This window comes from Morone saxatilis, unplaced genomic scaffold (genome assembly GCF_004916995.1).
Source record: "Morone saxatilis isolate NCDOM2014 unplaced genomic scaffold, NCSU_SB_2.0 Contig8, whole genome shotgun sequence".
In the NCBI taxonomy this organism is placed as follows: domain Eukaryota; kingdom Metazoa; phylum Chordata; class Actinopteri; family Moronidae; genus Morone; species Morone saxatilis.
This window is the reverse complement of record NW_023340257.1, coordinates 17978989-17993491: the sequence shown is the minus strand read 5'-3', so window position 1 is coordinate 17993491 and position 14503 is coordinate 17978989. Positions and strand designations below refer to the sequence as shown.

Below are 14503 nucleotides of genomic sequence, written 5' to 3'. Positions count from 1 at the left end.
AACTGCAATTATTTTCATGAGATGGGATGAATCTTTTTTCTCTACATAATACAAAAATACAGGTAAAAAAAGTAGGTTAATAGTAGGCTAATATCTTTGTTAACATATTGAGAAAGCAGGACTGATGCCAAAAAAATATATCTGAATAGGAGATCTCTTACCACTTGGATCACGTGTGAGAATACTTAAACACAAGTTGTTCTACTTCTTTCCAGAATGTAGTTGAAGTGCAAAGTATTTGCAATTCAAATGCTATTATTCCTTTCAAACATTTGTTGGTTTAAGTTAACCTTAGACCTGATTATTTTTTACTTTCGCTGAATAAATTATGCTAAATATTTCAATTTATTTGACTTCATTATATGCATTTATTTTTTACTTGTCTGGAGCTAATGTGAACTTAAAGGTACACTCACCTATTTTTACATTGCCCCCAAACGCAAAAAGCTTCTCTCAGCTCCTACATTTCCAAACATTAAATGTCAAAAGGTTTGTCTTTAAAAGAAGCAATCGTTTATGACTTTTCTTGAGTAAAATACAGGCATCAGAGTTGAAAGTTGACTGTGAGTGTCTTGAAATTTCATCAATTGTCATATTCCAAAACTGACTGGCCAGAAAGTATATTAAAATGTCCAAAACATCGGCATCCACAGTGTATTTGAGTAATCGTTACTAATGTTTAACATTAACCCCTCCACACATAATATTTTGTGGTCATTTTGTGTTTTGTAAAAATAAAGTAATTTAGTACATAAGGACTGGAAATATTGAATATTGTTCTTCTCTTTACAGTCACTGTATTATCAGGGTTGAATGATCTGAATCAACAAAAGGATGAAGCTTTTAAAACTATTCACAACATGCATGCAAAACTATTATAAAGTCTAAAGGTTCGTAGATTCTGTGATTTCCTTCTCACGTCATTGAAAACATCATTAACTATTCACCTGAACAGTTTATGATGTTATATATAGTGTCACTGTCGTCCTTGACCATCAGGGGTAGAGATCACCTATTCTGTGTTATCATGTTTTGTTTTTGTGGAAAGTAAAATGGCAGCCAAGAGGTGTTTTTTGCAATAACTCCATTTCTGAAAAGGTTTAGGGCCCCAAACTTAACATGTGGACCAAGTTACACATCTCCTGGACTATGTTCCTGTGTCTCCTCCTTATCTCTGCTGCGGCTCTCCCTGTGTGAGTGTGGGTGTGTGTCTGACTGATTGAGTGGAGACAGGTGTGCTAGAGTAAATGGTAAATGGACCTGTACTTGTATAGCGCCTTTCTAGTCTTCTGACCACTTGAAGCGCTTTTACACTACATGCCACATTCACCCTTTCACACACATCGATGGCAAAGCCCATCAAACAGAAACTAATGCATTCATACACATTCACACCGATGCACAGCATCTTGCTCAAGTATACTTCGACATGTGGCACCAGGAGCCGGGGATCACCCGCCACAGCCACCTAGAGTGAGAGCACAGCTACACCAGTTGCAGCTCATCTCAATAGTTAAGACCTCTACAAGTACTCATCCTTGCCATGTCCACTCTCCCACATTGTAGCCCCTGCAGTCAGTTTACACTTCAAGCTGTTTTTAATTTATTTTCAGTAGGCTAATCTTGTTGTTAGGGTTACACCAAAGAACATAAATATATACGTCAGAAGCATTGAAGTGCTGCATAAACTTCTGTCAGTCACTGGAATTTAACTTTGAGTTGGAAAGGTTACTAACATGGCCTTGGTTAGATGTTATTAAAAGCACACAAATCAATTTTGCCTCATTACAAACTCAATCAAAAATGAAATACATTTTAGGCCCTGCCCCTACTTTTGCTTATGCCCTGATAGGTGGTGCGAAAGATTAAACAATACTGCAAGTCAATAAAAGGGGTTGACATAGCAATAAAACTGACTGGGCTCAGAAAAGGGGTAAACAGGAGGAACGTCATGTGGACATTTTTAGAGATCAACTTTCTCTTGCTCATGTATTTCATGTTGTTGTATTTGTACTTTTCTTCTGCTGTGTCCTCCACTCTTTATTCCTCCTCCTCCTGCCAGTTACAGGGACAGTTTCATCTAAATGGGATGCACAAGGCTGGAGATGTGGTTCTCGGTGGGCTGTTTGAGATCAACTTCTTTTCTGTTTTTCCGGACCTGTCTTTTACTTCAGAGCCACAACAGCCTACCTGCCACGGGTGAGTCTGTCAGGGAAACACCAGGAGGAGAAAATTGGAAAAATATATACACATTTTTGATAAAAAAATATTATTCTGACATAATTACACTCTGTATTTATGCAATTTTAAACATGTTTTTTGCACAGTTTAAGTATTATAATACTTTCAACTGGCTTAATTGTTTGCAAAATCAGTGTACATCTTGACACAGTTATGTTGTATTTCTTCTGTTAGTTTTGATGTTCTAGGATTCAGGCAGGCCCAGACCATGGCCTATGCTATGTGATCGATATTACTCTAAGAATCGACATTGTATATGCCAGGTTTATTTTAATGATTATACTTGTTTGCTCATTCAACTTTCCTAATTTTTTTGCTAAACTCTGTAGTTGCATGTACATGTGGACACAGGTTATTGTGTTGTGTTGTATTATTTCAATAAGCAAAACAGTGGCTAATTTGTGTTTTTGATGTATGTGTGTTAGTTTTGATGGTTTTAGGGATTCAGGCAGCCCAGACCATGGCCTTTGCTATTGGATGGGAGATCAAACAGAAACCCCAACCTGCTACCATAATGTGACTCCTGGGATACACGTCTTATGTAACTGCATCAACTAAGAATTGGATTCCGTGCAGCATTTCCTTAGTCAGTGGTCAAGAGCCAGCAATTTATATTAGATGACACTTTGTAGAACCCCCTCCAGTCCTATGGGTATTGTGGGTGATTCTTCCTCTACACGTTCTATTGCCATCTCCACTGTCTTAGGTTTGTACAGAGTACCCATGGTAAGTTCTTTTGGATCATTTCAATTTAATTTTAATTGTATTGCCAGTTGACAGCACAGAATAATCAACCTTTAAAAGATCCAGTAAAGGCTTTGAATGGTTTTAGGATGTACAGTCTGTATCTTTCACAGGTGAGTTATTTTGCCACATGTGCCTGCCTGAGTGACCGGCAAAAGTTTCCATCCTTCTTTAGGACGATCCCAAGTGATGCTTTCCAGGTGACCATCTATCAGCAAAATGAAAATGCAATAAAGAAACACTTCTTAGAAAGAATGTCTTCTCACTGCAATGCAAAATTAGTCCTTTTGTGCAATACTACTTATATTCTTTGTGTCACTGATTGGTCTCAGATAACAAAGCTAAAAGGCAATAATTAAAGAAGGTCCATTGTTGAACCTGTTTAGCAGGTTTTACACTGAAAGGATATTTCAGCCTGCATACTAATCCTTCCACTCTGTATTTACTTAGGTTCATGCTATGATTCAGATTCTAAACCGCTTTGGCTGGACTTGGGCAGGTCTGCTGATCAGTGATGATGACTATGGACTCTACGCAGCTCGATCCTTCCAATCTGACTTTGTTCACTCTGGTAGAGGTTGTCTGGCCTACATAGAGGTTTTGTCTTGGAGCTATGAAGAAGCTCAACTAAGTAGGATTGTGGATGTGATGAAGAAATCCACAGCTCGTGTGGTCATTGTGTTTGCACATGAGAGTCACATGATTGACCTCATGGAAGAGGTTGGGCTTGAAATACATTTAAATTATAACTTAATAAAACATTTTTTTTTCAAAAGTGATTTATTTGTCGAAGTTAGAATAACACATTGGTCTGTGATAAATATATTTAATTTAATAAATGTCCCTTCTTGTTTGTTAAAGGCCCTGGTTTTAGATTTAGATGATTAGTCACAAAGATTATACAAAACTCCAGTTATGATGACAGACATTACTTAGCCCGTAATACTTTGAAAAAACAGGATATGTGTAAGAATGAGTAAGAGAAGTCATTAACTGTGTAAGCTGTATAAATCAGAAGACAAGAAACTACTTTAGTTGAATGGCAGTATGGATTCATACATTTGATAAAATGCAATGCACAGGTGGTGAGGCAGAATGTGACAGGCCTGCAGTGGATTGCCAGTGAAGCCTGGATAGCAGCGACTGTGCTCCAGACCCCCCACCTTACACCATACCTTGCTGGCACACTGGGCATCGCCATCCGTCGAGGAGAAATACCAGGGCTCAGGGAATTCCTCTTACAAATGCGTCCTGAACATCACCACAACAACAGCAACGAAAATAGCATGGTGAGAATTTAAAAATACAATATAATCTGACAACACATTGGGACAATAATATGCTTATTATTGATGTTAACATGTAGGTTTTAAATGCTTTTCAGGTGAAACTGTTTTGGGAATACACATTTCAGTGTAGTTTTACACCATCCCCAGGTTGGGTAGATGCTGAGGGAGCATTATGCACCGGACAGGAAGATCTGAAAAATGTGGAGACTGAAGTCATGGACATTTCAAACCTCAGGCCAGAGTATAATGTGTACAAGGCTGTGTATGCTCTGGCATACGCCCTTGATGACATGCTTAAGTGTGAGCCAGGGAGAGGGCCTTTCAGTGGGAATAGCTGTGGCAATTTGCAAAGATTGGAGCCATGGCAGGTGTGATATCAGTTTCCACTCCACTCCACTCGTGTTTAAATGATTAAATCTTACATTTCAGTATTTGTTGCAAAGTAACATTTGGTGAAGGATTAAATACAGAGCTAAGTAAGTGGTAATCGAAAAGAGCCAAGCAGATACTTGAAAGGATTTTTCCCACCACTGCAAAATAGCAGTGGATTTATTATCAGGTCAGAATAAACACTCCACTGTTTTGTTTGAAATGTTCATGAAAAAAACGTTTACTGCTGTGCTCACCATGGTCATATAGAATTCAGTTTTATCTGTCCTCTTTGATTTTGTTCTGTCCCTTATTTTGATATGCATAGCTTCTGTATTACTTGCAAAAAGTCAACTTCACCACATCATTTGGTGATCAAGTGTCATTTAATGAAAATGGTGATGCCCTACCAATATATGATATCATGAACTGGCTGTGGCTGCCTGATGGAAGAATTAAACTTCAGAATGTGGGTGAGATTAAGAGGTCGGCTTTCAACGGAGAAGAACTCACAATTGTTGAAGATAAAATCTTCTGGAACTTTGAATTAAACAAGGTTACTTCTGATTTTTCAGACACATACTTTTTGGCCCATGGAAAACTCTAAAGTGGTGTAGAAAACAGATTTTTTTTTTTTACTCCCCATAGCCACCTCGATCAGTGTGCAGTGAGAGCTGTCCTCCAGGTACACGCATGGCGAGAAAGAAAGGGGAGCCTGTGTGCTGTTTTGACTGCATCCCTTGTTCTGAGGGAAAGAGCAGCAATAAGACTGGTTGGTACTGACTTTTAAACATTGATATTTGGAGATATAATATGAACACATGTATCTAAAGACTGTCCTTTTTTCATAGACTCCATTGAGTGCATCAGTTGTCCAGAGGACTTCTGGTCTGGCCCCCAGCGTGACCGCTGTGTTCCTAAACAAACAGAGTTCCTCTCCTACCATGAGCCCCTGGGTATCAGCCTGACAGCTGCCTCATTACTGGGCACATGTATCTGTGCTGTTGTCCTGGGGATCTTTATCCATCATCGCAGTACACCTATAGTACGCGCCAACAATTCAGAACTGAGCTTCCAGCTGTTGCTGTCACTTAAGTTATGTTTCCTGTGTTCACTGCTGTTTATTGGCCGTCCCAGGCTATGGACATGCCAGCTGAGACATGCAGCATTTGGGATAAGCTTTGTGCTTTGCTGTCTCATGCATCCTGGTGAAAACCATGGTGGTTCTGGCTGTGTTCAAGGCCTCCAAGCCAGGAGGTGGAGCCAGTCTGAAGTGGTTTGGTGTTTTGCAGCAGAGAGGCACAGTTATTGTTCTCACTTCTATTCAGGCAGCAATCTGCACTGCCTGGCTTGTATCTGCCTCACCAACTCCTCATAAAAACACTCAATACTATAATGACAAGATAGTTTATGAGTGTGTAGTTGGGTCCACTGTTGGTTTTGCAGTGTTACTGGGATATATTGGCTTACTGGCTATCCTCAGTTTTCTGATTGCATTTATATCAAGGAATCTTCCAGATAGTTTCAATGAGGCGAAACTCATCACATTCAGCATGCTGTGTGTGTTGGGTTGCCTTTGTGTCGCTGCTTATGTCAGTGCTCCAGGAAATATGCAGTGCAGTGGAGGTATTTGCCATCTTGGCCTCCAGTTTCGGGTCTTGTTGGCACTGTTTTGGACAAATGTTACATCATTCTGTGAGACCAGAGGAACACAAAGAAAGCAATCATGGGTCGGGGCATTGAGTCATAAAAATTTAACTACATTTTATTGGAAATACTGAATCTTATATGCAATAAAAAAATACAGGCAGAAAAGTAGGCTATATTGAGAGTGATAGCAATATTAAGATATTGAGAAAGCACGGCTGATGACAAATAAATATATTGGAATATGAAAGCTTTTACAACTTGGATAATGTATGTCAGAATTTTCACAACCATTTATTCTACTTTTTTTCCGGATACAATTAAAGTACAAGGTACTTGCACTTCAAATGCTATTACCTTTTTGACTTTTCCTGGTGTGAAGTCTATTTTCATTCATGTACAATCACCAGAAAATAAGAATAATTATGTTTGTGTTGCATTATAAGCTATTTTTAACTACAGCGGGAGCAGGCCCTCTTCCTTGGAAGCCTCCATATTGAATTGCCATGTTTCTACAGTAGCCCAGAACAGACAAACCAAACACTGGCTCTAGAGTTTCACAGTCACCATAGCTTCTCTTACATGCTTGGAAGGGAGAGCTGTTTTCATATGGTTTAAATCTTAAACCTCACCACTAGATGCCACTAAACCCATACACTGTTACTGTGATACTGTTTTTATATTGAAAAAAGGAACAGCTCATCTCAGCTCCTGACTTTCCAAATGTCAAAGACTTTAAAAATAAGCAATAATTTATGGCTATTCTTGAAGAATTGCAGACAACAACATGGGCACCGCACAGTGGCTAGCATAGTTGCCTCACAGCAAGAATGCCCAGGGTTTGAATCTCGGCTGGGTCAAGGCCTTGCTGTGAGTAGAGTTTGCATCTTGTCCTCGTGTTGACGTGGGTATCCTCCTGTTGACATATGTAAGGTTTTTTTCTATAATTTTACATACAATTGTACAAAACCAACATGAGAAAATAAGAAGAAAAGAACTATCACATAAATAACTGTATAGATGAAATAATGAATAAATAATTACACTGTTACAGCTTTCTTTCACAAATAACTGTAAGTGGGCTTGATCTTGATTTGCTTATGGCTTATTTATTACATATTTTCATAGTATATTGATGTGGCATATTTCTTTTGCAGCAGCTGTCTGCTCAGTCCTTCTATGGGAAGAGGAGGCCTGCTGTGCCACAGATTGTTGTTGTGCCAGCCCACCTAGACTTCATTGACTTTGATTTTCAGCCTAAAACTGAACTTTTTCAAAAAATCAAAACAGAAAAAAATTCTTATATCCACCAATAACACTCCAGGGTTGAAATTTTTAATTTCCAAGTATTTTAATGAGTGAGTTAGAAGCAGAATCTGTCACAGAGAGTGGTAAAATATTTAATATAATTAGAATAAATCGGTGCCCTGATTGACACTGAATGTAATCCAAACCATTTTTAACCAGATTCTGAGAGAATGACTTGTAGGCCAGTGTGCGTGAAGGCATGTTGACATACATATGAATATTTTAAGAAGAGCAAATCTGCAAAATTTAAAATTAGACAGATAACAAAGAAACAAAGGTTGAATGGGGTTACCTGCTTTTGGACTCATGTTTCTAAAGTACTGATCATATCAATTATCTGTAAAGTTACTGTTTGCCAGACAGACAAAATAGCAATCTATGAAATACACAGTGCAATTAAAAATATAAAAATAAATGGGAAGACGCATATTCTTTTGCCAAATGTATGCTGCTCCCATCTAATGGAAGCGAATGTTAATGTTTCACATACTCCAACTTGTGTATTTGGTGTCTCACACACAAATTTGAGATTATACTTAGTACAAAGTGGTTCTCCTGATACATACTCTATGTGTCTGCTCATGACCTATTAAGTAAATGTTTTATGGGAAGGTGAAAAAGTCTACTTAATCTTCAGTTTAAGTTGCAAATTTCATAAGACCTTAATTATTGAAGTCAAGGTAAGCATTTCTAGAGAAACCATGAGAAATACCATGATGAACAACACAGGAAGTAATGTAACTAATGTAAGATGAGATTTATTTTTGTGAATTATTTACCTATGTTTATTGAATTTGCATAAATTAATAATGGTATTACATATATACAGCATCATTTGTATTATGTTCTGCCATGTAGATGAGGAACTACATAGGGTAACATGTTAGCCCTGGAATGTTACCAATGGTTAAGATTGTCGAGTGCATTGATGATAATAAAATATCAGTTCACCTCACTATTATGTAGTTTATTGCTACGTTGTTGGTGGTGCACCTGGTCTGTCTGTCTGTCCGTCTCTCTCTCTCTCATATCTCCCCTCCACCCTCTCTCCTCTCTCTCCTCTCTCACCCAACTATCCAGGCCCAAATGACCACCCACCCTAGGAGCACGAAGGGGCTGTCCTAGGTTTCTGCCCTTTTAACAGGCCTTTTTCCTTGCCCCCCGTCGCCCAAAAAGTGAATTGCTCAGTGGTGGTACTGTTGGGTTTCTGTAATTCTATTTGAAAATTGTCCTGAGAATACTTCTGTAGAATTGCGCTATACAAATAAAATTGAATTCAATTCAATTCAATTCAATGAATGAAAAGTATGTTTCAGTTGCCTACTGTGAACGGCACATTAAGTGGGATCAGAACCACAATGAAGTGTCCCCGTGCCTTTCACTTTACCCAACCGACCCAAAAGGAGTTACATATAGTAACTATCAAGTTACATAGTTAACCTAAGAACTAACAAGCGTTTTTTTTTTAAAAAACCAAAAAAAAAAAAAAGTTTAGTTTAGGTACTGACAGGACCTGGCCGACAGTTGTCATGGCGTATGGGGAAGCACCTGAAAGGCCAATCAACTTGACTAATCTTCGGAAGTAAAATGTTGTATCAAGGTTTCCATAAGTGAACTTGCGCAAGGATCATTACAGGTTTGCCGGCCCATCTGGGCCACTCAGTGTCAGGGGTGAGCACATAGCTTATTTGTCTCTAGATGCTGAGCGGTTCTTGCTGGGGTGGTTTTAAGGCCACACAGCAGAGGTGTGACCTGTTGTTGGCCCATTGGGCAACTGACTGATGCCTGGGCCTCAGTCTTCTTCTCACCATCCATTCTTCCTGTCGGCTCCTCCAGGTAGGTCTCCCAGTGTCCATTGTCGCCCGGGCCTCTTGTCGGCCTGGACACATCCGTCATGCTCCACAGGACTCTGCAGGTCTATGATTGCCCTTCACAACCCTGCCTGTCATTCCAATAAACTAAATGTCGTTTAATCTTCATGAAGATAAATGGCAATGATATTTGTTATTAAATATACAGATAAACTCCATAGCCCTTATTAATTCTCAATTTTATTTCTGAAAAAAATTATCAAAAAGTGAAATAATAAAATACCCAACCCGACTGACATTCAAAATAGCATAACTAGGCGATGGCTGGACATTATACAGAAAAAATAAAAGACGTTTTGGTATTTTTGTATTAATTGTTATAATTGCTTTCTAAAGCCTGAAAGGAAATTAATTTTGGCTGATTTAAAGTGTCTGTCTTAATTGTGATTGCACGTGATGGTTACCTAATTTTAATCAGTATTTTAATGCAGGAGACTATGAAATTCATATTATCCTCATTATGTTCTTTCTTGGGTTTGGGTTAGGCAGTATTTTCTGGAGTTCTGGAGTGTATGCAATCACTATTAATGTAGCGAGTTTGAATAAATATTTACAGTTAACCTCCCTCATAGGTTTCTTCCTGTAAATATAAAAATACAGTCACCATGTTGTACTTTAAGACTTGTATGTGAGTGTGTGTAAAGGTGCGCCAACGTAGTATTTAACAAACACTCTAAAGAGCAAATCTATAGCATGGCAAATTAGACAGACGGCAGTCTAACGGAGTTACCTGCAATGGACACATTTTATTGCAGAACTGATCATATTTAATATCTTATAAGTTACTGTGTGTCAGACAGATACAATAGCAGAATAGCAGAAACAGTGCAATAAAAAGTAAATAGGAAGAGGTGTTATTTCATCATTTGCTACCATCTAGTGGACATTTGATTAAACTTAAACTCATTAATGTGGGATATTAACATCCACATACTCTGTTTTAAGCATTTTGTGAGTTTAATTTGGTATGGTTGTCACACACATACATTTGGGAATATACGCAGCACAAATGGGCTCTTCTGAAACATATACTATATGTGCATATGTTTTAAACTGAAGAGCGATTCTGAAGAAAATTTGTATTTTGCAACAATGCAAGCAGATGTTTTAAGTCGAGGTGAAACAGTCTATGTACTTTACAACATAACTTACATGTCAAATGTAAACTAATATGACTTATCAACACTTAATATAACCGTCTAGCAAATATCAGTCAACCTCAAACATTTCCACAAAATTGGTCTGGTCCATAGAGCAATGAATTACAGTCCACATGTGGCCCAGATTTGGTAGCCACATATGGTGTTGTGTAAAAAAATAAATAAATATTTGTTATATATTTATTTATTATTTGTTTTTGTTAAAGCTTAGTCAAACCTGACATCTGGGACCTAAGCTGAAACTTGTCTGGTCAAACAGCCATGATAGGGCCTCCTAGTTGGCTGAGATATGGCAATGTCATAGACCATGTGTAGCTACTAGATATGGACAGCATGTGAAATTCATTTCTGTATCTAGGCTGAGTATAACGGGCCATGTGGGTTGTCGCGGGGCAACAACCGCTATGAGGGATGCAGTCATCTACAACTTAACTCTGGTTAAGAAAAACTGCTATGACCATGGGTAGATATTGTTAAAAGTGCACAAAATCAAATTACAAAATCAATCACAAATGAAATACATTTTAGGCCCTGCCCCTACTTTTGCTTATGCCCTGATAGGTGGTGCGGAAGATTATACAATACTGCAAGTCAATAAAAGGGGTTGACTTAGCAATAAAACTGCAGAAAGGGGGTAAACAGGAGGAACGTCCATGTGGACATTTTTTAGGAGATCAACTTTCTCTTGGCTCCCATGTATTTCATGTTGTGTATTTTACTTTCCATCCTGCTGTGGTCCTCCCCCCTCTTTATTCCTCCTACTCCTGCCATTACAGGGACAGTTTCATCCTAAATGGGATGCAGCAAGGCTGGAGATGTGTTCTCCGGTGGACTGTTTTGCAGATCCACTTTTTTTCTGTCCCCTTTCCTGACCTTGTCCTTTTTACCTCCAGAGCCACAACGCCTTCCCTGCCATTGGGTGAGTCTGTCAGGGAACTAGCAGGAGAAATTCTAGAAATAAAAAAAGTAAATTAAAAAAAAAACCATGTTTTTTTGCACCCGCGTTTAATTAGTTATTATAAGTCATTTGTTTTCTTTTCCAACTGGTCTTAATTGTTGGCAAAACCAGTAGTTTGTAATCATGTAGCATTGTTGTGTGTTATTTAATTGTAAACGTTGTATTTCTTCTGTTATTTTGATTTCTTAGGATTCAGGCATGTCCCAGACCATGGCCTTTTGCTATTGATGAGATCAACAGAAACCCCAACCTGCTACCTAATGTGACTCTGGGATACAGTCTTTATGATAACTGTGGTGCACTTGTTATTGGATTCAGTGGTGCATTATCACTGGCAAGTGGTCGAGAGGAGCAGTTTCTGCTTCAGCAGAACTGTTTAGGGACCCCTCCAGTCTTGGGGATTGTGGGTGATTCCTACTCTACATTTTCTATTGCCACCTCCAATGTGCTAGGTTTATACAAAATGCCCATTGTAAGTTTCCTGCCATCTATCTTTTGTATCTTTGGACCTTTTGAAGGCCATTTTTAAAGTGATACATCGTTGAAAAATGAAAATATTTTGAATGGGTCTGTCTCTCATGTTTCTTTATAGGTGAGTTATTTTGCCACATGCTCCTGCTTGAGTAATCGCAAACGATTTCCATCCTTCTTTAGAACAATCCCAAGTGATGCTTTCCAGGTGAATCACTATTACCAAGTTGAGAATTTGAGTTTCAGGCAGCACAGCAAACCTTTCTCTTCGTGGGATTAATTAACTGTGATTCTATGGTGAAAAATGTGTAAATAATGTAATGTATATAAACTGCAATGATTTAACATGTTTATATATGTCCCTTTAAAAGAATACTGTACTCATCTGTGCACTAATCTCTTCACACCAATATATGCACTTAGGTGCGTGCTATGATTCAGATTCTAAAACGCTTTGGCTGGACTTGGGTAGGCCTGTTGGTCACGGATGATGATTATGGACTCCATGTTGCCCGTTCCTTCCAATCTGACCTTGCTCAGTCTGGGGGAGGTTGTCTGGCCTACTTGGAGGTTTTGCCCTGGGACCATGACCCAAGTGAACTGAGGAGGATTGTGAATGTGATGAAGAAATCCACAGCTCGTGTGGTCATGGTGTTTGCACATGAGGGTCACATGATTAACCTCATGGAAGAGGTATGGTTTGAACTTAATCATAACTTAATATAATGATCCAACTTAATGTTCCTATATCATATTTGTCAAAATGAAAAAGGTAACATTTGTCCTGTGAGTAGATTTAATTGAATAATTCACACCTCTGTTAAAGGCACTGTTGCAGGGTTTTAGGGATTGTACATTAGAAATAGACATAGATAGATAGATCTATGCAGCATAAATTCACATAAAAAGACTGTAACCACAATATAAATTAATTTAGAGAATATAGATAATAAAGCCACAGATGGAAAGTAGCCTGCTGATATGGTAATTGGTAATAACTGTATTTTCAAACACAATGCATCAGAAGAAGCATAACGTTTAATGTGGTTAAAGTAGGAAAGTAAATATATATATATAGTAAAAATGATTCTTGCAGTATCTGCTGTCAAGAGCTGCTTTTTGCTATATGAGATGTTTTTCCTTCAGTTCATGAAATCTCTGCAGCATCTGAAGGCAGCCGGACTGATACAGCCTCTGAGAAGTACCGGGCCAGAGCGCAGTGCCATTACGTACAGCCATTGACTTTTTTTACTTTATTTGCCTGAAAACAACACCAGGCTTCTACGGTGACATCATATACACATCTTCATACATCAGACTGGTCGGTTATTATTCTTAAGGAGACGTCCAATGTCCAAGGCTCAGTAATTCATGTTACACAAGGTGATACACAGAGTAGAATTATTGCACATGCCCCAATGGGAATGACACCACTGAAAATCAGCTCCATAAAAAAAAAGATCCACATGAAACAAGGAATGAAACAAGGCTAGATTTAAAATGTAATAAAATTAACAAATCCATGAGTTCACACTGGACAAAAAGGACCTGTATCAGGAAAGATCCAATGGTATACAAGTTTATAGATCTGTATCCAGGCCATGGACATACCAGATCATATCATATTATATATATATATATAAAAAAGCTGTCAATAATCCAATCTGTAATTTTCTGCATAGTGTCCATGCCTTTTACAAATCAAAACATCCCAGTGTCAAGAAACTTTTATAAACATTTTATTTTAATATTTCAATGACAGTTTCAATCAAGTTTCAATAAATAAATAAAAACCTACAGCACCAAACCACCCAATTTGGATGAAAAAACAATAGTGTTTATTTACCTATTTAGATCCATTGTGACTTTTTTTTACAAAAATGAATTGAAATATGCCCACACTATTTAAATCTGGGCATCTGTGCATGTGTCTGAAAATAACATAGGCAGAGGAACTGCTTTTGACAGATTTGCGGCAAAGAAAAAAAGATTTTTACACCAGAAGTCTAAAAGATATATTTTATATAATGCTACACAGGTGGTAAGGCAGAATGCAACAGGCCAGCAGTGGATAGCAAGTGAAGCTTGGACAGCAGCTGCTGTGCTCCAGACGCCTCGCCTCATGCCTTACCTGGCTGGCACACTGGGCATTGCCATCCGCCGAGGAGAAATACCAGGGCTCAGGGAATTTCTTTTACAAATACGTCTTGATCAAAATAACAGCATCAACAATGAAAATAACATGGTGAGAACTGAATCCTACAATTTTAGCTATGTAATAAATTATTTTAATAGATAACAAATAATATTTTGTCATTTCTGTCAATATTGACTTTGCAATACACTGTATTTCAGGTCAGGCAGTTTTGGGAATCCACATTTCAGTGTAGATTTGATCCAGCAGGTTGGGTGGAAACAGGGGGAGCACTATGTACTGGACAGGAA

The 14503-nt window shown here is 38.3% G+C and overlaps 1 pseudogene; it reads left to right on the top strand.

The window, feature by feature from the left end:
- The first annotated feature begins 1971 nt into the window (after positions 1-1971).
- The window catches only part of LOC118341583, a 12854-nt pseudogene continuing 322 nt past the window's right edge, over positions 1972-14503 (top strand).